Genomic DNA, 26197 nt, shown 5'->3' with positions numbered 1-26197 from the left:
ATGTCACCATTTTGTAGGTCAGAAGTCTGACATGGGTCTCACTGCACTAAAAGTATCAGGAGCTCTGCTTTCCTTTCCGGAGGTTCTACGAAAGAATCTGTTCCCTTTCTTTTCCCAGCTTCTGGAAGCCACCAACCTTCCTTGGCTCATAACCCCCTTCATCTTAAAACCTACAATATCATAGGGGCACCTGGGTGGCTCAGTCCATTAAGCACCAGACTTCGGATCAGGTCATGATCGCAGGGTTTGTGGTTCAAGGCCCACGTCATGCTCTGTGCTGACAGCTCAGAGCCTGGAGCCTGCTTCGGATTCTGTCTCTCCCTTTCTCTCTGCCCCTGCCCTGCTTGCACACACTCTCTCTCTCAAAAATAAATAAAAACATTTAAAAAAAAATTTTAGACCCTACAGTATTACACATATCTATGACCATTTTTCTGCAGTCATCTTTCCTTCTGACCACAACTAAGAAAACTTCTTTGTTTTTAAAGACCCATGTGATTACATAGGGTTCCTACAGATAATCCAGCATTTTCGCCCATTTCAAGATCCTTAATCACATCTCCAAAGTCTCTTTTACTATGTAAAGCAAGATATTCACAGGTTTTAAGGATTCGAATGTGGACATTGGGGGGGCCATTCTTTAACCTACCATAGTTTACTCTCCAGTCCCCAAAGATTCATGTCCATTGCACATGTAAAATAGACTAACCTATTCTCACATTTCTAAAAGTCTTAACCCATTGCCATCTCTATCAAAATAACACCAGCATTCTTCACAGAGCTAGAACAAATAATCCTAAAATTTGTAGGGAACCAGAAAAGGCCCCAAATAGCCAAAGCAATCTTGAAAACCAAAGCTGGAGGCATCACAATCCCAGACTTTAGCTTGTATTACAAAGCTGTAATCAAGACAGTATGGTACTGGCAGAAAAACAGACACTCGGATTAATGGGACAGAATTGAGAACCCAGAAATGGACCCACAAACGTATGCTCAACTAATCCTTGACAAAGCAGGAAAGAATATCCAATGGAATAAAGAGAGTCTCTTTAGCAAATGGTGCTAGGAGAACTGGACAGCAACATGCAGAAAAATGAACCTGGACCACTTTCTTATACCATACACAAAAATAAACTCAAAATGGATGAAAGACCTGATCATACGACAGGAAGCCATCAAAATCCTTGAGGAGAAAGCAGGCAAAAACTCCACCACAAAAACTTCTTACTCAATACATCTCCAGAGGCAAGGGAAACAAAAGCAAAAATGCACTATTGGGACCTCATCAAAAAAAAAATCTTCTGCACAGCGAAGGAATCAGCAAAACTGAAAGGCAACCAACGGAATGGGAGAAGATATTTGCAAATGGCATATTAGATAAAGGGTTGGTATCCAAAATCTATAAAGAATTTATCAAACTCAACACCCAGAAAGCAAATAATCCAGTGAAGAAATTGGCAAAGGACATGAATAGACACTTCTCTAAAGAAGACATCCAGATGGCCAACCAATGCATAAAAAATGCTCTACATCACTCATCATCAGGGAAATACAAATGAAAACCAGCACTGAGATACCACCTCACACCTGTCAGAACAACTAACATTAATAACTCAGGAAACTACAAATGCTGGCGAGGATATGGAGAAAGAGGAACACTTTTGCCCTGCTGGTGGGAATGCAAACTACTGCAGCCACTCTGGAAAATAGTATGGAGGTTCCTCAAAAAATTAAAAATAGAACTACCCTATATCCCAGGAATTGCACTACTAGGTATCTATCCAAAGGATACAGGTGTGCTATTTCAAAGGGACACATGCACCCCAATGTTTATAGCAGTGCTATCAACAATAGCTAAAGTAGGGAAAGAGCCCAAATGTCCACTGGCAGATGAATGGATAAAGAAGATGTGGGATACACACACACACACACACACACACATACATAGAATGGAGTATTACTTAGCAATCAAAAAGAATGAAATCTTGCCATTTGCAACTATGTGGATGGAACTAGAAGTATTATGCTAAGCAAAATTAGAGAAAGACCTCATATGAGTGAAGTCATATGATATTTTTAAGATACAAAACAAATGAACATAAGGGAAGCAAAAATAATAGAAAAAACAGAGAAGGTGACAAAACATAAGAGACTCTTAAATATAGAGAACAAACAGGGTTACTGGAGGGATTGTGGGAGGAGGGATGGGCCAAATGGGTAAGGGACACTAAGGAATCTACTCCTGAAACCATTGTTGCACTATATGCTAACTTGGATGTAAATTTAAAAATAAGTAAATTATTAAAAAGTCTTAACCCATCACAGCATCAGTTCTGAGGTCCAAAATCTCATCTAAATGTTATCAGCTAAAAAGTCTCAAATCTCACATTCCAAATAAGATAGAGATGAGACTCTGGGTATAATCCATCAAAATTTCCCTCCAGTTGTGGATCTGTGAAGCTAGAAGACAAGTTATCTTCTCTAAAACATAACGATGTAACAGGCATAGAAAGTTGTTATGAACATTTCTATTTTGAAAGGGAAAAAAGAAAACATTACCTTTCTGAAAATTGCTTTCAACCTTAAAAACTGGCCCAAGGCCTCTCCTGTCCTCCCTAGAAGCAGCCTGCTTTCAACAACTGTTCAATGTGGATCAACTCTGAAGGGACTTCCCAGTCTAAAATCCCCTAAGGATTTTGTTGCTATTGCATTGATGTTGACCTCCCTTATCTGCCTAATCCTACTTTTTTTCCAAAAGTGTTGATCCTAAGAGCACTTTCCCATCAATTTCCTACGTGAAAATTTCTATCTCAGAAATTTTTTCATCACAAAGAGGGTAACAGGGGTCCTCCACCATGGGATCTCCTGTGGCATAACTGAGAAGCTGCCAACTTGAGAGAATGTCTGAATGTCCTCCAGTGTGGATGCAGTCTCCTTTGAGATATGGTATATACTCGAAAGTAGAAGATAAAGTTATTTCTATTTTGCTACTGGTGTTTCTTTCACCTCCAAAATAAAATCTAACAACTATGCAGCAATCATAAAGTTGAATATTAGCAATCCCTCTTCTTAAAATTCTGGCAGAATTTCCTACTACTGGAGGATTCCCATCACTCTACTCATCTGCTTAAAGCATCAGCCCCCTTCCATGTTGCTTTTCCCCCTTCAAACTTCTTCTTGTTCTTCCAGTGTTCATTTCCAGTCCTTTTTCCTTATCCCATACCATCCGTACTATGTTCAGATAGCTTCTTCATAACCAAATAATAAAGATGTGTTCCATAAAAAAAGTATTGTCCTCTTCCAAAGGCAATTTTTATTAGCTCTTAAAATTATACTTCTGTAAACCCAGTTGTTAAAACCACCGAGGACTATGTTACCAAGCACCTGGACAGCAAGCAGATTTTACACTGGACACACAGCTCCAAGCTGGCCTTCAAGATGAGCATATTCAGGATGGAGAAAGATCCAGAAACTCTGAAGCATCACCTCTTTGGTTTTATCATCCAAAGGTGAGACACTCTAGCAGTAGAGCTTAGGTAAGAAAAGTAAACTAAAAGCAAAAGCAGTTCTAAGAGGCAAGTTCAGAACAATAAATACAGACATTAAGAAATGGGAAAGATCTCAAGCAACCCAATGTTACGCCTCAAGGAACTAGGAAACAGAATAAACTAAGCGTAAATTAGGTTAACAGAAAGAAGGAAACAAAGATCAGCACAAAAATATTTTTTAGTATACAGAGACTACAGAGACAATTAAAGATCAGTGAAAGTGAGTTATATTTTTGAAAAGATAGGGGCACCTGGGTGGCTCAGTCAGTTAAGTGTCCGGCTCCGGTCATGATCTCACGGTTCATGAGTTCAAGCCCCACATCGGGCTCTGTGCTGACAGCTCGGAGCCTGGTGCCTGCTTCAGACTCTGTGTCTCCCTCTCGCTCTGCCCCTGCCCTGATTGTGCTCTGTCTCTCTGTCTCTTAAATATTTAAAAAAATAAAATAAATTTAAAAAAAGAAAAGATAAACAAATTTGACAACCTAGAAAAAAATGGATAAATTGCTAGAAACATACAGCCTCCCAAGATGGAATCATAAAGAAATAGAAAGTCTGAGCAAACCAATTGCTATTAAAGAGATGGAATCAGTAAACAAAAATCTCCCAACAGGTAAAAATGCAGGACTAGATGGCTTCACTGTCAATTCTACCAAACATTGAAAAAGAATTCATACTAATTCTAATTAGTATTAGTACACTAATAGAAAACACTTCTAAACTCGTGTTATGAGACCAGAATTACTCTGATATCAAACCAGACCGGGACACTGCAAGAAAAGAATATTACAAGCCAATATCCCCGAAAAGATGGTCAACATGGGTCCTTATCAGGGAAATGCAAGTCAAAACCACAGTGAGAATGAGAACCTCACACCTGTCAGAATGCTAAAATAAAAAACAGCAAGGGTTCTCAAGGATGTGGAGAGGAGACTTCTCATGCACTGTTGGGGGGAATGTAAATTGGTACAGCCAGTGTGAAAAATAGTATACAGGTTTCTCAAAAATTAAAAATAGAAATACGATCCAGTAATTCCACTACTGGATATTTACTCAAAGAAAACAAAATCACTGATTCGAAAAGATAGGGCACCCATACATTTGTTGCAGCAGTTTTGATAGTAGCCAAGATAATGGAAGCAACCCAAGTGTCCATCAATAGATAAATGGGATCAAGAATATGTGGCATAGCTGTGCAATGGAATATTACTCAGCCATAAAAAGGAAGATTGTGCCATTGAAGACAGCATGGCTGGACCTCGATGGCATTATAAATAAGTGAAATAAGTTAGAGAAGGGTAAATACCATATGAATTCACTTATATGTGGAATCTAAAAAACAAATGGACGAAAAATAGTCTCTTGAATATAGAGAACAAACTTGTGGTTACAAGAGGAAAGTGGTGGAAGGAGTGGGTGAAATAAATAAAAGGGATTAAGAGGTACAAACTTCCAGTTATAAAATAAGTCACAGAGATAAACAGTACAGCATAGGGAATAAAGTCAATAATATTGTGATATCATATAGTGACAGACGGTGACTACAGTTACTATATGGACCACTGAGTAATGTACAGAATTGTTGAATCAATATGTTGTATGCCTGAAACTAATATAACATCGTATGTTAATTATACTTCAATTAAAAAATTAAAAAGATACTAGGGATGTGTTGGTAGAGAAAAGTCCATATGAGGACACAGAGGGAAGATGAGGACACACAGAGAAGGGAGAGAGACCTCAGAAAAGAACCAACCCTGCTGATACCATGATCTTGGACTTCTAGCCTCCAGACTGCAAGAAATAAACGTCTATTGTTTAAGGCAAAGGAGAAAAAAGGCGGGGGGGGGGGCTGCATTTCTTCAGAAAGACATAACAAACTTAAATATATTTTCACCTAATAACAGTGCCTCAAAATTCATGAAGCAAAAACTGGTACAACTTAAGAAAGAAGGAGACAGGGATGCCTGGGTGTTTCTGTCAGTTAAGAATCTGATTTTGGCTCAGGTCATTGATCTCACGGTTCATGAATTCGAGCCCAGCATTGAGCTCTCTGCTGTCAGCACAGAGACTGCTTGGGATCCTCTGTCTGCCTCTCTCTCTGCCCCTCCCCCACTCATTCTCTCTCTCTCTCTCTCTCTCTCTCTCTCTCTCTCTCTTTTCTCTCCCAAAATAAATTAAAAAAAGGAAAGAGACATATTCACAAATATAGTTGAATTATTACCAGCTCACTCATGCCCCAGTAACTAATAGAAGAAATAAACCAAAAATCAGCTAGAATGCAGGTAATCTGAACAATAGTATGACCAATTTGACTTTGTTGACACATATAAAACACCACATCAAAAACTGTAAGATAACTTTTTAAGTGCACATGGAATGTTCACCAAGATAAGTCTATACTGAGCCATAACATAAGTATCAATAAATTTCTAAAGATTAAAATCTGAAGAGTATGCTCTCTTACCCAAATGGAAGTAAATTATAAATTCATACCAATGAGATATCTATAAGATCCTCCAAATACTTAGAGGATTTTAAAGGTCAAATAACCTATGGGTCAAAAATAAACCACAAGGGAAATGAGAAAAGACTTCAAACTAAATGATAATAAATATACCACATATCAAATTTGTGGAATGCATCTAGTGTTTGTTTTATTAAAAGATTAGTAAAATTAGTAAACTCTCAGCAAGATTACTCAAGATATAAAGAGAGGACATAGAAATTGCCAATATGAGAAATAAAAGGAAGAATAGCAGACAGTATGAGTTCTATATAAAAAAATCCCAAAGAATCTACCCAAAACTACTAGAATTACAAAGTGAGTTTAGCAAGAGTACAGGATCCAAGGTCAAGATCCAAAAAAAAAAAAAAAAAAAAAAGATTTTTATATTAAGCAATTGGAAAATGTTTCAAAACACTGTAATAGCATCAAATACATAAGATATTCAGAAATATACTTTACGAAAAATCTGCAAAACCACTAACCTGAAAACTACATACACCAAGAGAAATTAAAGGTTATCTAAATGAATGGTGAGTTATGCCATGCTGACTGATTATAAGACGATATCAGTAAAATATCCATTCTCTCCAAAATAAGATCTCCCCCAAATAATATACAGATTGAATGCAATACCAATCAAAACCCTAGCAGACATTTTTGTAGAAATTGATAAGGTGGGTTTTTTTTTTAACTTTTATGAGAATGAAAAAGGCCTAAAATAGCCAAATAAACTGGATAAAGAACAAGTTTGGAGAACTTATACTACCTAATTTCAAGATTCATTCTAATTTCTCAGTAACCAAGGAAATTTTGTATTAATAATAAAGTATATGTAGATCAGTAGAATACGTAGCCTCCAAAAACAGGCCCACACACGGGGTGCAATGATTTTGATGAAGTCAACAACACAATTCCGTGGAGGAAACAAATAGTGCTGAAATGACTGAACATAAATATGGGAAAAAATACTATGCCATTTTCCTTGCACCAAATATAAAAATTAATTAGAAATAGATTATTGGTCTAAATATAAAAACTAAAACTAGGGGCACCTGGGTAGCTCAGTGAGTTGAACATCTGATTCTTGGTATCTGTTCAGGCCGTGGTCTCATGGTTCATGAGATCGAACCCCGCATCAGGCTCTAGCACTGATAGTGCGGAGCCTGCCTGGGATTCTCTCCCTCTTCTCTCTCTCTGCCCCTCTGCTGCTCATGCACTCTCTCTCAAAATCAATAAACTATCTAATTATATTATAAAAAAGTAATAAAGTAAAACTATTAAATTCATGGATGAATATATAAGTCTTTACTACCTTGTGTTGGAAAGAATTTTCAGGTAGGAAACCAAAAGTATTTCCCATTAAAAATGTTGACAAATTTAACTTTCATCAAATTGGAATTTTCAACTTTTCAAAAGACAGTAAGAAAACAAGGATAGAAGATACATACTGGGGGACCTGGCTGGCTCAGTCAGTAGAGCACATGACTCTCGATCTCGGGTTTGTGAGTTCAAGCACCATGTTAGACATAGAGATTTCTTAAAATATTTTTTTAATAAAAATAGTTTTAAAAAAATTATAAAAGACACATACTGAAGAAAATTATGCATATATTTTTTTCATCCATAATACAAAGAACACAAGTTAATAAGACCAAAAAAAATTTTTTTTAATGTGCAAATGCCTTGATTAGATCCTTCAATAAAACCTGGAGAATTAGTGAATGGCCAAGAATCACACAGGAAGCTGCACAGCATCATTGCTCACTAGGGAAAAACAAAAGTACATGAGGTATTACTTCACACATACTTGGATGGCTAAAATTAAAAAGACTGTCACTAAAGCATGTTGATGAGGATGTGGAGCCACTGGAACTCTCATAGTTGCTGGTGGGAGCGTAAAATGAAGCAACCACTGTGGAGACTCAGCCTAGTCTTAGAATGTTAAACACATGTTTACCTTATGACCCAGCCTGTCCACTCCTAGGCCTTTATCTAAACAGAATAAAATACATCTCCACAGGAAGTCTTGCACACAAATAGTCACAGCAACTCTATTCATAGCCATCAAAAACTGGAAAAAAATCCAAACATTAATTAGAGGAGAATGAATAAACAAGTTTTGGTATATACACATAATAAAAGAACACAGAGCAATAAAAAAAGATTAACTTCTGATGCACACAACACAGACCAATTTTAAGAGCATCTACTGAACAAAGAAGACAGACATAAAGAAATACTTGTTGATATTTCATTTACATGAAATTCAAGAATATGCAAAGCTAAGCTGAGATGACAGAAATCAGACTATTGGTTGCCTCTGAAGGAGTGGAGATTGACTTAAGGAAACGCAAGGTAATATCTTAAAGTAATAGACATTTTCTAAACCTGATCTACATACTAGTTACAGAGGCATGAAATTTGCTGAAATTACCTGAGTAGTACACTTAAGATTTGTGCATTTTATTTCATGTAAATCACCCCTTAATAAAATAGTGTGGGCGTAAAAAAAGTAAAAATGATTTATGACAACACATTTTCCACTTTAATTTATTGATCACCTATATACAAATCAACATTCCACTAAACTGCCACACAGTATCAATTTGGGAACTTAACCAAAATGACCAGGTATGGTAACCTCATAGAGGAATAGGGATAGCTTTATTTATATTTTTAATGGAAAAATCCCCCAAACATTTATTTTGTCGAGAATGTGGCAAAATCCCCTCCTATGTGGGAATTCTCTCAACTTTAATGAGTTTATTTTCTTGGCAGTTTGGTTGCTTTTCTGGCTTTCAGCTTTGTTGGTTTTGATGGAATGCAAGATAGGCGCACATTGCTTCAGAGCTTGGGCTCTATAGTGAGATCATTCTGGGTTCCTTCATTTACTCGCTGTGAGATCTTGGGTAAGGAAGCAAAATTTCTAAAGTTCAAATTTCTTATTTGCTTCTATTTCTAAAAATTGGTAGTTCTTTATGGGACTGTGTAGATGATTCAGTGATATAATGCATATGAAGTGTTTAAAAGACTTGTGACAAACTTGGTAGCATATCTAATATAAGTTGATAGTAGTCCTACAATGTTCCAAGATATAGACCTGAGGCTTCTAGGAGATTCTGAGGCTGGTGGTCCTCTGCGTTTAATGAACTCTTCGTAATGAAAAGGCCCTCCAAATAGCAGTTCCTTGACATCATTCCCTCACTAGATTTATTTTTCAGTTACTTTATGTGAACTACTATCCTACTGCATTAGAGTAGTAGATCTCAAAAACTATTGTGCATAAGAAGAATCAGGAGAGTGCCTTTAAAATATAGATTTTTAACATAGTGTCAGAAATCCTACCTCAGCAATCAGATAACAAAACGAAATAAAAGGCATCCAAATTGGCAAAGAAGTCAAACTTTCTCAGTTTTAGCAGATGACATGATACTCTACATGGAAAACCCGAAAGAACTCCACCAAAAAACTGCTAGAACTGATACATGAATTCATCAAAGTCACAAGATATAAAATCAATGTACAGAAATTGGTTGCATTTCTTTACACCAATAATGAAGCAACAGAAAGAGATATCAAGGAATCAATCCCATTTACAATTGCACCGAGAACCATAAAATAACTAGGAATAAACCTAACCAAAGAGGTGAAAGATCTGTACTCTGAAAACTATAGAAAGCTTATGAAAGAAATTAAAAAAGACACAAAGAAATGGAAAAACATCCCATGCTCATGGATTGGAAGAACAAATATCTTTAAAATGTCAATACTCCCCAAAGCAATCTACATATTCAATGCAATCCCAATCAAAATAGCTCCAGCATTTTTCACACAGCTAGAACAAACAATCCTAAAATTTGTATGGAACCACAAAAGACCCAGAATAGCCAAAGTAATGTTTTAAGAGAAAACCAAACTGGGAGGCATCACAATCCTGGACTTTAGCCTGTATTACAAAGCTGTAATCGTCCAAACAGTATGGTATTGGCACAAAAACAGACACATAGACCAATGGGATAGAATAGCGAACCCAGAAATGGACCCACAAACATATGGCTGGGTAATCCTTGACAAAGTGGGAAAGAATATCCAATGGAATAAAGACAGTCTCTTTAGCAAATGGTGCTGGGAGAACTGGACAGCAACATGCAGAAGAATGAACCTGGACCACTTTCTTACACCATACACAGAAACAAACTCAAAATGGATGAAAGACCTAAATGTACGTCAGGAAGCCATCAAAATCCTTGAGGAGAAAGCAGGCAAAAACCTCTTTTACCTCAGCCACAGCAACTGCTTACTCAATAGGTCTCTAGAGGCAAGGGAAACAAAAGCAAAAATGAACTATTGGGACCTCATCAAGATAAAACCTTCTGCACAGCAAAGAAAACAATCAACAAAAGTAAAAGGCAACCAACAGAATGGGAGAAGCTATTTGCAAATGACACACCAGATAAAGGGCTAGTATCCAAAATCTATAAAGAACTTGCCAAACTCAACCAACACCTGAAAAACAAATAATCTAGTGAAGAAATGGGCTTCACATGGATTGACACTCTTCCAAAGAAGACATCCAGATGGCAGACACATGAAAATATGTTCAACATCACTCATCATCAGGGAAATAAAAATGAAAACCAGCATTGAGATACCACCTCACACTTGTCAGTGGCTAAAATTAATAACTTGGGAAACAACAGATGTTGGCAAGGATGTGGAGAAAGGGGAATTCTCTTGCACTGTTGGTGGGAATGCAAACTGGTGCAGCCACTCTGGGAAACAGTGTGGAGGTTCCTCAAAAAATTAAAAATAGAATTACCCTATGACCCAGCAATAGGACTACTAGAAATTTATCCAAATAATACAGGAGTGCTGATTCATAGGGGCACATGTACCCCAGTTTTATAGCAGCACTATCAACAATAGCCAAATTATGGAAAAAGTCCAAATGTCCATCAACTGATGAATGGATAAAGAAGATGTGGTTTATATATACAATGGAATACTCCTTGCTGATGAAAAAGAATGAAATCTTGCCATTTTCAACAATGTGTCTAGACCTGGAGGGTATTAATCTAAGTGAAATAAGTTAGAGAAAGATACCATGATTTTATTCGTGTGGAATTTGAGAAACTTAACAGAAGACCATAGGGGAAGGGAAGGAAAAATAAGATACAAACAGGGAGGCAAACCATAAGAGACTCTTAAATACAGAGAACAAATTGAGGGTTGTTATGGGTGGGGAGATGAGGAGGTTGCGAAAATTGGTGATGGGCATTGAGGAGAGCATGTGTTGGGATGAGCACTGGTTGTTGTATGTAAGTGACGAATCATGGGAATCTACTCCTGAAGATGAGACTACACTATATGTTAGCTAACTTGAAAATAAAAATAAAAATAAAAATAAAAATAAAAATAAAATAAAATAAAATAAAATAATACACAAGTTTTCTGGCCCTTTCCCTAGATACTTTGATTCACCAATTCTGGGTTAGTGCCTTAGAATCCTCATTTTTGTCCAAGTTTCAACTTGGATAAAACACTGAGAGATCCTGTTTCAATTGTTATTTCATTCTATTTTATTAAATTCTATTAACCCAAAGAAATCTTACAATGCACATCAGTAGCCATTATATTATAATTATGCAAATTATGAAATAAAAATTGAAATTATAATTAATTTGTGGTATTTAAACTTTTAATATGAATTCATGTCAGCTTATCATACTTAATTTTTCTCTTATTGCTACAAATGACATTTATTCACAACTTACAGTTTCTATTCTTCAAAACACCCTAAATTATCTTCCATATGACTTTAGCCCTACGAGAAATTGTTCTGTTAAAAATCACAAAGTCTATAAATCACCAAAGAGCTTTTTTTCCCCCATCTTTTCCTAGTAGCTGATTGTGTGGATCCTTCCCTTTCTGAAAATCTCTACTGTTTATTTCTTTTGAGAGCTATATCATCTTTGATCAGTTACTATTCAGTGCACCTGCACAGGCACTTTCCATGTATGTTCTCATTGAATCCTTAGCACTATATGAAATAAGCGCTAGCATTGTCCCTGAGTTGAGGTTAAGAAAATTGTCGCAAAAGAGATGAATATGTGATGGGGATTAAGGAGTGCACTTGTTGGTGATGAGGACTGGGTGCTGTACGGAAGTGTTGATGAAACTAATACTATACTATATGTTAATTAACTCGAATCTAAATAAATTTTTTTAAAGAGATGAAGTAATTTTCCCTAGGTCCCAAGTAAGTGGTAGAGACAGTATTTGAGTTCAAAATTATTTGATTCCATGTGCTTGCTTTTGATATGATGAGATTTTTATTCCCTTCCTTCTTTGCCAGCTCCTCTCTGTCTTGCAACCTAAATTACTTCGTTTTCCAAAGTCTTTCTTTAGCCGTCTCCTCCTTATAGTCTAACTCCAACAGATTATCAATAATCATTTCACCCACATTACCAGGTACGCTGCATCCCGTCATTTGTCAGCCTTTATGGTCTCTTTTTCGGGACTACCTATTTCACATTTCCTCTTTTCCCACCTTTACCAGGTCACATTCTCATTACCTCTTACCCATATTTCAGTAACTTCTTAGTTCCGGTCTTCCAACCTTCTTCCATTAAACACATCCTCACATTGTTTCCAGATCACTCTTCAGAAAGACTCTAACCATACCACTCCTCCATTTTAAAAAATAAAATAATGAAATTCGAACCATCTTCAATGATTCTCTTGTCAAAGGCACTCTAAGCCTTGTGTTAAAGACCTATAAGGGTGTCTTGCAACCATTTTGCCTCTTTCCTAGTAAGAGTGCCTGATCTTCCGGGAGAACACCCATCCCCTACTTTTAGTCATCTGATTTACTGAGATTTACTCCACTCCCGATTATAGAGGTGGACTCTGAGCACCCTGTTTCTCTGACACTCCCATTAGCTTTGGGCAAAACTGAAGAAAGTAAACCAGAAAACTAAATCTGGTCAAATCAAGGGAAAACCTCAGGACTTTTGCTGCGTTAGCAGGACTGCCTTTTCTGCTGAGCTGGATGTGGTGGTAATAGGAGGCTTGGACTCCTGCAGTAGTCAAGAGTGCCTACCTGCAGACAGAGCACACAGAGAAAGCAGAGCTGAAAGATTAGGTGAGGGATGGTGCTTGAGTCCTAGATCAAGATGAACCTCTATCTGGAGGATCTCCCTCAGGGCCGTTCAACCTACTAATTTCCACTTTGGTTTCAGTCAGTTGGGTTAATTTCTTGAACACCTGAAAGATAATTATTCTTGACTGATACAAGACTGTACTCATGAAGGTATCAGTTTTTCAATCCCTAATCATATCTGTGCTCCAGTTACATATGGTTCTTCTTCATTCTTTGTTTTAGAATTAATAATAGGACAAAAGATGACTCAAGTATAGCATTTAGCGTTGTGCCTACAAAATAGTCAACATTTAACAAATGTTTAATTATTGCTAGTATTCAGCTAGTAAGTGTTGGAACAGAAACTCCTCAGAATAGGGCATATGGCACATCTGTCTCTTTCTTTGCATCACTTTGCACATAATATGAGTCACTACTTTTCTATTGATTTGAATTGTTGGATGATTATTAGAGTATATCAGGCCCCTTCCTCTATGGCACAGAAATGCTAATTTGGGGGAGGGGGGAAGGACAGAAGTGAATATAAATGGAACATTTGATTACAGCAATAGTGTTCTGAATGTTTTTTAACATTTTTGATAACAAAAGACATTAGAGACGTTGTGCTCATGCTCTATGAAATAATCTCTGACCAAATCCACTCTTAAATATTAAGACTATTATTAAGGTTAAAGATATATTATTTTTACAGAGCTAAACACATTTTGAAGCATCATTTTATTTCGGTTAGACTCAAGTAGTGTTTCTTTTCAAATGAACAACAAGTTTTGAGAAGGCCCTGCATAAATTCAAAATTAAATTTCTTTAATGTCAGTAGATCTTTAGCAAACACTGAGTGAGGAATTGGATTTGAAAAATCCAATAAAATGACTAGCTATAGTAAGATCTTTAAAATTGTACTTTCCAAGAAAAATATATTGAGCCTGGGATTACACTGGAACTAAAATGCATGCTGAAATAAATTCAAATATATGAGCTCATAAATTCTATGCTTTGTAATAGCATTATCATCTCTTAGACTACCAGGAGAAATGTGGCATTTAAGATGGTCTTTCTCCTTTATGCAAGAGCCATCAGTAATTTACAAAACTCCATGAATCCTAATTCTGGTCATCTCCAAACAAGTAACTCCCAATTCATTAAGCATTGTATCACAACCAATTAACAGGTTAATTTCAGCATTTTGTAGTTTAGGACCAAATAAAAAGGTATATATAAAACAGATGGTGAGGAAAATTACATTAAAAAAATTTTTTAACACTTATTTTTGAGAGAGACAGAGTGTGCACAGGGGAGGAGCAGAGAGAGAGGGAGACACAGAATCCGAAGCAGGCTCCAGACTCTCAGCTGTCAGCACAGAGCCTGATGCGGGGCTCAAACTCACGGATTGTGAGATCATGACCTAAGCTGAAGCCAGACGCTTAACCAACTGAGCCACCCAGGTACCCTGGAAAATGACATTTTGAAACACCTATAAAACCATCTGTTTTGATTCCCTCATGGTGAAATGACTATTTTTCTCTAATGCTTTTTGAAGAATATCAATGTAAACCAGTGTGTAAATGATCTACAATAATACACATTTTAACAATTGATTTTTCTAGATTATGGTTATTTTTTCTTCTCGGTGATAATTGAAGCTTTTGAGTATCCATAGGATAATGGCAGTCACATAAATTTTAATCTCTTGCACAATTTTCAAAAAAAAAAAAAACCCACACAAGGTCAATAAGGAAAGCAAATAAAATCACCGACAGCCCTTATGCCCACTGCACAATTAGAAGACAGAAAAGACTCCACATTTCTTTAATGTACACATAAGGGAGGAAATAAGCATCAGAGACCAGCAGAGTTTGGAGCCCCAATATTTCAGGGACTGTTGGATCCAGAAGCCAATATAGTAGGGTGGGGGTTGCAGTCGTGCTGTAGCATGTTTAACACCAAAGAGGACACACCCAGAGGGAGAGTCGTTCCCTCCCGGAGAATGACCAAGGGTAGGTGTGAGACCTTGTGGATCAGAGCACTGGCTACTGGGGCTGCTGTGGGGAGAACAGTAAGGGAAGGGAAGATGTGAACAGGACCAGAGGAGGCACTCTTGGGAAGGAATCTTCAAGTGGTGGTCCTGGGAGGTTTTGTGAAGAGAAGAAGCAAGCAGCTAAAGATAACGTCCTTAATGGAACAAGACACTATCTAAAGAACAAGAGAGATTTTCTGCCCTCCCACTCCCAAAATAGGAACCTTTCAGTAAAGAAATTGCACTTTCTTTCTTATTATTTTCTTTACTTGGGTGTAGTTGACCCATAACGTTATATTAATTTCAGGTATAAAACACAGTGATTCCACAGGTCTATACATTATGCTATGCTCACCACACATGTAGCTGCCATCTGCCACCATATGACACTATTACAATATCATTGACTGTATTCCTTACGCTGTGCCTTTTATTCCCATGACTTATTTATTCCATAACTGTAAGCTGTATCTCCTTTTCCCCTTCACCCCTTTGCTCATCTCCCCCCACCCCCGCCTCTACCCTCTGGCAACCATCAGTTCTCTTTATTTAGAGATCTGATCCTATTTTTTTTGTTCATTTTTTTAAAGATTCCACATACAAGTGAAATCATATGGTATTTGCCTTTCTCTGTCTAACTTATTTAATTTAGCACAATACCCTCTAGGGCCATCCATGTTGTCACAGATGCCCCCAATCTCATCCTTTCTGATGGTTGTGTAATATTCTCTGTGTGTGTGTGTATGTGTGTGTGCATATCAATCACATATTCATCTCTTAAGGGACCCAGGTCACTTCCATACCTTGGGTATTGTAAATAATGCTACAATAACCATAGGGATAATATAGCTTTTCAAATTAGCATTTTCGTTTTTTGAGGGTAAATACCCTGTAGTGGGATTACTGGATCATATGTTATTTCTATTTTAAAACTTTTTTTGAGAAATCTCCATATGGTTTTCCACAGTGGCTGCACCAATTTACATTCCCACCAAAAGTGCATGAGGGTTCCTTTTCCTCCACAAACTCCACAACATTTGTTATTTCTTATCTTTTTCATTTTAGCCATCCTGACACGTATAAGATGATATCTCATTGGGGTTTTGATTTGTATTTCCCTGATGATTAGTGATGTCGAGTATCGGTTTCATGTGTCTGTTGGCCATCTGTATGTCTTCTTTGGATAAATGACTATTCAGGTCCTCTGCCCATCTTTTAATTCAATTGTTTGGTTTTTGGCATTAAGTTAAATAAGTTCTTTATATATTTTGGATATTAACCTCTTATCAGATATATCATTTGCAAATATCTTCCATTCAGTAGGTGGCCTTTGAGTTTTGCTGATTATTTCCCTCACCGTGCAAAAGTTTGTCGTTGTTGTTTTTAATGTTGATGTTGTTCCAGTAGTTTATTTTTGCTTTTGTTTCCCTTGCCTGAGGAGACACCTAGAAAAATGTTGCCAAGCCTGATGTCTGAGAAATTGCTGCCTGTGTTCTCTTCTAGGCTTGCTATGGTTCAGATCTCATTTTTAGGTCTTTAATCCATTTTGAGTTTGTTTTTGTGTAAAGTTTTAGGAAGTGGTCCAGTTTCATTATTTTACATATAGCTGTCCAGTTTTCCCAGTACCATTTATTGAAGGGACTGTCTTGTTCCCATTAAATATTCTTGCCTTCTTTGTTGTAGATGAATTGACCATATAATCAATCGTGGGTTGATTTATGGGCTCTCTGTTCTCCTGATCTATGTATCTGGCTTTGTGTCAGTACCAGACTATTTTGATTGCTACAGTTTTGTAGTATGTCTTGAAATCTGGAATTGTGATACCTCCAGCTTTGGTTGGTTGGTTGTTTTTTTTTTTTTTCTCAAATTGCTTTAACCATCCAGAATCTTCTGTGGTTCTAAACAAATTTTAGAATTATTTGTTCTAGTTTGGTGAAAAATGCATTGGTATTTTGATAAGAATTACATTGAATCTGTTTATTGCTTTCAGTAATTTTGACATTTTAACAATGTTAATTGTCTCAGTACATGAACATGGAATATCTTTCCCTTTGTTTATGTCACCTTCAATTTCTTTCATCAGTGTTTTATGGTTTTCAGAGTACAGGTCTTTCACCTCTTTGGTTAAGTTTATTCCTAGGTATTTTATTCTTTTTGGTGTGATTGTAAATGGAATTGTTTGTTGTTTTTTTTTTTTATTTTGCTTAATGTTTATTTACTTTTGAGAGAAGTAGCGCACAAGTGGGGGAGAAATAGAGCAGGAGACACAGAATCCAAAGCAGGCTCCAGGCCCTGAGCTGTCCACACAGAGCCCAATGCAGGGTTCGAACCCATGAACCATGAGATTATGACCTGAGCCAAAGTTGAATGCTTAACTGACAGCCACCCAGGCACCCCTGGAATTGTTTTCTTAATTTCTCTTTCTGCTACTTCAGTATTAGGGTATAAAAATGCTACTTATTTGGGGGTATTATTTTTGTATCCTGCAACTTCACCAAATTCATTTCCTACTTCTGGTATCTTTTTGATGGAGTCTTTAGTATTATCTAGGTATAGTATCATGTAATCTCCTAGTAATGACAGTTTAATTTCCTTACTAATATTGACAACTCTAATTTCTTTCTCTTATCCAATTGCTGTGGCTAGAACTTCCAGTATCACATTGAATAAAAGTGGGAAGAGTGGACATCCTTGTCTTGTTCCTGATTTTAGAGATAAGCTCTGTTTTTCTCCATTGAGTATGACGTTAGCTGTGGGTTTTTCACATATGACCTTTATTATTTTGAGGCATGTTCCCTCTATACCCACTTTTAGTGGCGTCATTTTCATGAATGGATGTTGGATTTTGTCAAAGGTTTCTTCTGCATTGATTGAGATGATCAGGTGATTTTTATCCTTTGTTTTGTTGATGTGGTATATTACATTGAGTGATTTGCATATATTGAACCATTCTTCCATCCCCAGAATAAACCCACTTGATTGTGGCAAATGGTCCTTTTAATGTATTATTAAATGCAGTTTGTTAATATTTTGTTGAGGATTTTTGCATCTATGCTCATCAGGTATATTGGCCTATAGTTGTATGTGGGGGGTGGGGGGTGTATGTGTGTGTATATGTGTATTGTGTCTTTGGTTGGGGTATCAGGGTAACGCTGGCCTCCTAGAATGTATTTGGAAGGTTTCCTTCCTCTTCTATATTTTGCATTAGTTTAAGGAGAATAGGTATTAATTCTGTTTTTAGTGTTTGGTTGATTTCATCTGTGACTCCATCTGGTCTTGGTCTTTTTTTCCTTTTTTTGAATCCTTTTTGGTTACTGATTCAATTTTGTTACTAGTAATCCGTCTCCTCAGATTTTCTATTTCTTTTTGATTCAGTTTTAGAAAATTATATGCTTCTAGAAATTTATCCATTTCTTCTAGGTTGTCCACTTTGTTGGCATATAATTTTTTATAGTATTCTCTTATAATCCGTTGCATTTCTGTGGTATCAATTATTATTTCTCTCTCATTTCTTTTTTTTCAATATATGAAATTTATTGTCAAATTGGTTTCCATACAACACCCAGTGCTCATCCCACAAGGTGCCCTCCTCATACCCATCACCCACCCTTCCCTCCCTCCCACCCCCCATCAACCCTCAGTTTGTTCTCAGTTTTTAAAAGTCTCTTATGCTTTGGATCTCTTCCACTCTCTCTCTTTTTTTTTTTTTTTCCCTTCCCCTCCCCCATGGGTTTCTGTTAAGTTTCTCAGGATCCACATAAGAGTGAAACCATATGGTAACTGTCTTTCTCTGTATGGCTTATTTCACTTAGCATCATACTCTCCAGGTCCATCCACGTTGCTACAAAGCGCCATATTTCATTCTTTCTCATTGCCACGTAGTATTCCGTTGTGTATATAAACCACAATTTCTTTATCCATTCATCAGTTGATGGACATTTAGGCTGTTTCCATAATTTGGCTATTGTTGAGAGTGCTGCTATATAAACATTGGGGTACAAGTGCCCCTATGCATCAGTACTCCTGTATCCCTTGGGTAAATTTCTAGCAGTGCTACTGCTGGGTCATAGGGTAGGTCTATTTTTAATTTTCTGAGGAACCTCCACACTGTTTTCCAGAGTGGCTGAACCAATTTGCATTCCCACCCACAGTGCAAGAGGGTTCCCGTTTCTCCACATCCTCTCCAGCATCTAGTCTCCTGATTTGTTCATTTTGGCAACTCTGACTGGCGTGATGTGATATCTGAGTGTGGTTTTGATTTGTATTTCCCTGATGAGGAGCAACGTTGAGCATCTTTTCATGTGCCTGTTGGCCATCTGGATGTCTTCCTTAGAGAAGTGTCTATTCATGTTTTCTGCCCATTTCTTCACTGGGTTATTTGTTTTTCGGGTGTGGAGTTTGGTGAGCTCTTTATAGATTCTGGATACTAGCCCTTTGTCCAATATGTCATTTGCGAATATCTTTTCCCATTCCGTTGGTTGCCTTTTAGTTTTGTTGGTTGTTTCCTTTGCTGTGCAGAAGTTTTTATCTTCATAAGGTCCCAGTAGTTCATTTTTGCTTTTAATTCCCTTGCCTTTGGGGATGTGTCAAGCAAGCAATTGCTGTGGCTGAGGTCAGAGAGGTCTTTTCCTGCTGTCTCCTCTAGGGTTTTGATGGTTTCCTGTCTCACATTCAGGTCCTTTATCCATTTTGAGTTTATTTTTGTGAATGGTGTGAGAAAGTGGTCTAGTTTCAATATTCTGCATGTTGCTGTCTAGTTCTCCCAGCACCATTTGTTAAAGAGACTTTTTTCCATTGGATGTTCTTTCCTGCTTTGTCAAAGATGAGTTGGCCATACGTTTGTGGGTCTAGTTCTGGGGTTTCTATTCTATTCCATTGGTCTATGTGTCTGTTTTTGTGCCAATACCATGCTGTCTTGATGATTACAGCTTTCTGGTAGAGGCTAAAGTCTGGGATTGTGATGCCTCCTGCTTTGGTGTTCTTCTTCAAAATTACTTTGGCTATTCGGGGCCTTTTGTGGTTCCATATGAATTTTAGGATTGCTTATTCTAGTTTCGAGAAGAATGCTAGAGCAATTTTGACTGGGATTGCATTGAATGTGTAGATAGCTTTGGGTAGTATTGACATTTTGACAATATTTATTCTTCCAATCCATGAGCACGAAATGTTTTTCCATTTCTTTGTATCTTCTTCAATTTCCTTCATAAGCTTTCTATAGTTTTCAGCATTCAGATCTTGTACATCTTTGGTTAGATATATTCCTAGGTATTTCATGCTTCTTGGTGCAATTGTGAATGGGATCAGTTTCTTTATTTGGCTTTCTGTTGCTTCATTTTTAATGTATAAGAATGCAACTGATTTCTGTACATTGATTTTGCATCCTGCAACTTTGCTGAATTCATGTATCAGTGGTAACAGACTTTTGGTGGAGTCTATCGGATTTTCCATGTATAATATCATGTCATCTCATTTCTGATTTTATTTCTTTGGGTCCTTTTTCTCTTGATGCATTTGACTAAGACTGTAAGTTTTGTTTATCTTTTCAAAGTACCAGCTCTCGGTTTCATTAATTTTTTTCTATTTTTTTTTTTTTTTTTTTTTTTTTTAGTCTCTATGTCATTTATTCTGCTCTGATCTTATTTCCTTCTTTCTACTCATTTCGGGCTTTGTTTGTTCTTAGTTCTTTTAGGTGTAAGAGTAGTGTTTATCTGTGTGTTTATCTGAGCTTTTTGTCATTTCTTGAGGTAGGCCTGTATTGCTATGTATTTCCCTTTTAGACTGCTTTCTCTCTCTGTGTCCCAAATATTTTGGAACATTGTGTTTTCATTTTCATTTGTTTCCTTTTTTTTTTTTTTTAATTTACTTGATTAATTTGTTGACCACCCATTTGTTGTTTAGTATCATGTTGTCTAGCCTTCACATCTTTGTGGGATTTTTTTTCAGTTTTTTTTTCCTGTGAATTATTTCTAGTTTCATATTGTTATGGTCAGTAAAGATGTATGGTATGATCACTTTTGTTAAATTTATGGAGGCTTTATTGGCCTGACATGATCTATTCTGGAGAATGTTCCATGTGCACTTGAAAATAATGTGTTTTGGGGCGCCTGGGTGGCGCAGTCGGTTAAGCGTCCGACTTCAGCCAGGTCACGATCTTGCGGTCCGTGAGTTCGAGCCCCGCGTCAGGCCCTGGGCTGATGGCTCAGAGCCTGGAGCCTGTTACCGATTCTGTGTCTCCCTCTCTCTCTGCCCCTCCCCCGTTCATGCTCTGTCTCTCTCTGTCCTAAAAATAAATAAACGTTGGAAAAAAAATTTAAAAAAAAAAAAAAAAAAAAAAAAGAAAATAATGTGTTTTCTTCTGGTTTTGGATGGAATGTGCTTTATATATCTGCTAGGTCTGTCTGGTCTAACATGTCATTCAAGGGCACTGTCTCCTTACTGATTTTCTGCTTGGATGATTCAGCCACTCATGTAAGTGGAGTGTTAAAGTCCCCTACTATTATTGTATTACCATCAATTTCCTTCATTATGTCCATTGATATTTATTTGTTTTATGTATTTAGGTGTTCTAGTGTTGGGTGCCTAGATATTTATAATTGTTGTATCTTCTGTTGAATCGATCCCTTTATCATTATGTAATGCTTTTCTTTGTCTCTTTTTACCATCTTTAAAGTTTATTTTTTTCAGATAAACTATTGCTACTCCAGCGGGGTTTTTTTTTCACTTTGATTTGCATGGTAAATGTTCTTCCATCCCTTCACTTTCAGTCTGTAAGTATCTTTAGGTCTGAGGTGAGTCTTTTGTAGGCAGCATATAGATGGGCCTTGTTTTTTGTTGTTGTTTTTATCTGTTCTACCACCCTTTGTCTTTTGATTGGAACATTTAGGTCATTTACATTTAAAGTAATTATTGATAGGTTTATACTTATTTCATTTTGTTATTTGTTTTCTAGTTGTTTTTGTAGTTCTCTCTTCCTTTTTCTCTTGCTCATTCTTCGTAATTGATGAATTTCTGCAGTATTTTGGGTTTTTTCTCTTCATTTTTTTGTGTGTATTATAGGTTTTAGGTTTATGGTTATCCTGGAGTTCTTAACATAACATACTAAGTTTATGATAGTCTATTAGAAACTGCCCTTTACAGATACAAAAGAAGAGAGTCCTCTTAAACTAAGAAACCCAAGGAAGCACCCTATACCTTACTCAACTGCCTAAGTTTGCCTGCTCTTGATGTTACAGGAAAATCCAACACATATAATCATGAGTAAAAGAATCCTGCATTAAAAACAACAAAAAAAAAAGGCCACAAGATGATAGTTGAAACTACTTCTAAGAAGAAAACATTAAAAAAAAAAAAAAAAGCTAGGAAAGTCCATAATCATAATTGGAAAAGAAGTCAAAAAAATCAGTAATGATTTTAAACAGTATGATTCAGCAAATTTGATCTAATGGACACATATAGATCACAATCTCCAATGATTACAGAATATACATTCTTTGCAAAGCATAGAGGACATTTATAAAAATGACCATATACTGAGCCATAAAGAAAATGTTTTAAAAGGCCAGGAAACATAAAAAATACTGTAATACAATCCTTCAACACAAATATAATTAATCAAGACATAGTAGAAACATAAGAACATAACAAATCAGAAATTCAAAAATTCAAGATGAAGAAAAACAAATAAGGCGTGAAGCCTGGCTGCCTGCCGAGGTCCATGGTACAAAATCATCCAGAACATTATACAACAGATTGCAGATCTAGGGCTGCCCCTTTATTCAATTTCCTTGTATGCACTGAAAAGACTACACAAAACTCCTTAGCCCTTCAGCTTGTCTGAGTCTACCTTGATCTGGCACATCCCATCTTGGCAACACAATCCCAGTGAACCTTTGTCTAACAGCTGGTTTCATTCTGGCTCCCAGACCAATACACTGATCTGTTGTGCTTTGTGTCTTTATTACATATGCTTATTGGGCAACACATTCCCTGAAGATTCAAAAAATGGTCCTGTCAAGCCTGACACAGAAGTAGTTTATGCAATATCTACTTCAGAGAAATTACTCTATAACGGTTGCGACCTTCGAGAAAGACTGAGCAGGGATCATTCTGGTGGCTGTGGAGTTATTGGAGCAGCTCTTTATGGCTTGCCATTCTCAAGGCACCCAGCCATTTATGGAAAGCTTTATTCGTACGACGTAAAGCTACTAGAATCTGTGAACTTCAAGTGTTTGGCAAATATTAGTGAAGAAAATTAATGGAAAATTTAACTTTCTGATTCAATACCATAGGCTGTTTTGGTTAGAGGATCCAGGAATACAAACAAAAATCACAACTGTTAGACTAAAGAGCATTCAAAGTATCAAAGTATGGCTTGAAAAATGGTTAATAATGAGCTTCAAACTACCAAAATTGTATGACATGGTTAAAGAACATGTAAACCACTATTAACAATGCTAAAGGCAGAAGTTGAGAGTCAGAGTGTTCCTGTTTCTAAGGCTGACAAAGAACAGAATTCTGTATTGCTGGCTAAAAACTTAATGGAAAATGGAGAACTCCCAATAAATACGAAGTTTATTGCTCTGAAAATATTTTGCACCATGTTTAGACTCAGCGTTTTCACCATATGGTGCAGGAGATTTCAAAATACCTTTATCGTTGTAAAAATAATCACAGATTTGAGTAGGAATTATTCAAGTTGTACTGGAAGCTGTCACCATTGCATTTCTCCCAAGTCTTGAATTAGAAGCAAATGAACTGAAGCATTTGCAAGCAATGCCAAATTCAACACAAGTTCCAAAGACAGTGAAGAGAAAATATGCAGAATGCCATCTTCCAAACTATAGAATTTCCTTTTGGAGTAATCTACCAGTTTATCAGTGATCAGAAATCCTGATGTATACTTTCAGGAAAAACTTATAATTTGGATATCGTCAACTATGGTATTTAAGAATAAGGTGATGCCAACTGATGTTTCTAAGATCTTAAGAGAAACTCTGGGTACATAAAAACGACCATGGTTATTGTACTGTGTGGATCATTTCTTGACCCGTTATTATTTTTATTTCTCTTGGACTCTAATGGAATTATCAGCTTATGGGTTGGCAGGATAATAAGGAACACTTCATGGAATCAAAAGAATACCAAATGTAGATGATCTAGGGATAGAGAAAGAATTCCTATATAAGACATATGTTTCATGAGAAAAAAAAAACACAGGCGATAACTATACTAATATAGTTGAGGGCCCTAACAAGGAAAAGAAAATCCTAAAAGTATTCTGTGACTGTGAATCTCATGACTAAAGATGTGGTTATTGGTCTCATTCGCTTAGCCATTGCTTTATAGGATAACTGTCATGACTAAGAAGGGTAATTCACCCGTGTTTCATGAGTGTGGGATCATGCCACCTGTTGCAGGATACCTCAAGTGTATAAGTGAGAAGATGAATATTCCCACATTTTGGCAGCATTTTAGCAAGGTCATTTAAATTTGAATGCTAGAAATCCCTCATTTTCCATGAGAGCATATCTTCGGAGATAAGTGCATATTTCCAAAAACTCCATAGTCTGAAGTGTGATCAGAACAAAACAAAACTTTACTTTCTAACAGGACTTCATGATCTTTAGGTAGAAATAAAGTGGAGACTGCCAGTGTTATACATACCACAAATAATAGGTGAGGATTAATTTTCTAGAAAAGTAATGTGGCATTCTATCCATCAGATAAATATTTTGCCCAATGATATTCCTGCTGATAACTTGTGGTCAGGAGCACTGAAGAGTCAACTTTTGAAACATTAAAGAAAATGGTTGAAAACAATGAAATCAAAGAATAGTAAAAATGAAGACTTGTGATAGAAAAGCTCCATGGGGTACCTGGGTGGCTCAATCAGTTAAGTGTCTGACACTTGGTTTTGGCTCAGGTCATGATCTCACAGTTCTTGGATCAAGCCCCTTGTTGCGCTCTGTGGTCAAGCCTGGAGCTTGCTTGGGTTTCTCTCTCTCCCTCTCTTTCTGCTCCTCCCTTCCTCTCTCTCTCTCTCTGATCCTCCCCCACTCACACATGCTCTGAATAGATAGATAGATAATAGATAGATAGATAGATAGATAGATAGATAGATAGATAGATAGACTGACTTAAAAAGAAAAGAAAAACTCCAAATAACATATTTTGAAGAATTAGCTCAATGAATCCAAAGCAAATTAGCTTCATGACTGACTTGGGTAAGTATTTAAAATTATCATATGTTCTTTTCTCAATTTATTAATAAAACGATAATTATATCTTGGCATGTCCTGTACCAATATTTCCCAGACTGTGTGAGTTTCAAGATCTGTAAGGGAATTGGGTGTCTGGAGATTCCTGCAGCATAGTATTTTAAAGCATAAATTAGGGCCTTGTGAAATTTTCAGCTAATTGCTCTATTCAGATTAATACACTTCTTGAAATACCATGTAGCTTAAGTTTAATCAAATAACCACTTGACACTCCAAATTACACATCTTGGAACCATGTTGTATATAGAATAGTTATAAAAATAGATTTATGCTGTGTTACCTCATTTCTTTTGAAATTCCTCCTGTTTTTCTTTTTCTTGGTGTGTGGCTTGGGTTTACAATTTGGACATATATTATTCTCACACTCTTTTTTCTGTAACACAATAGCTTAAAATTTTCACGTATATATATAATTTAAAACTTGCAGCCTTCAGAAAATGTATGACTATTTATGGTATACACTATATTTTTAAAATATGAATCTAACTGCTTTCGATATAATGACTTTGTTTTTGGTCACCTCTCAGTAACTGCAAAAGCTTTCTATGTCATTTTGTTCTGTTCTTTAAAAAGAGTTATGAATAGAGATTCCTCTACTTATTTATGGTAATAAATATGACTGATTGGAAATCTAAATAGTGTCATGGTGTATGGTCTTATATCCCTGTACTTTAAAAAGGCTGGTTCTTA

Source organism: Puma concolor, chromosome B4 (genome assembly GCF_028749965.1).
Source record: "Puma concolor isolate L17-30 chromosome B4, mPumCon1.1.hap2, whole genome shotgun sequence".
Taxonomy (NCBI): domain Eukaryota; kingdom Metazoa; phylum Chordata; class Mammalia; order Carnivora; family Felidae; genus Puma; species Puma concolor.
This window is presented reverse-complemented; position numbering follows the sequence as displayed.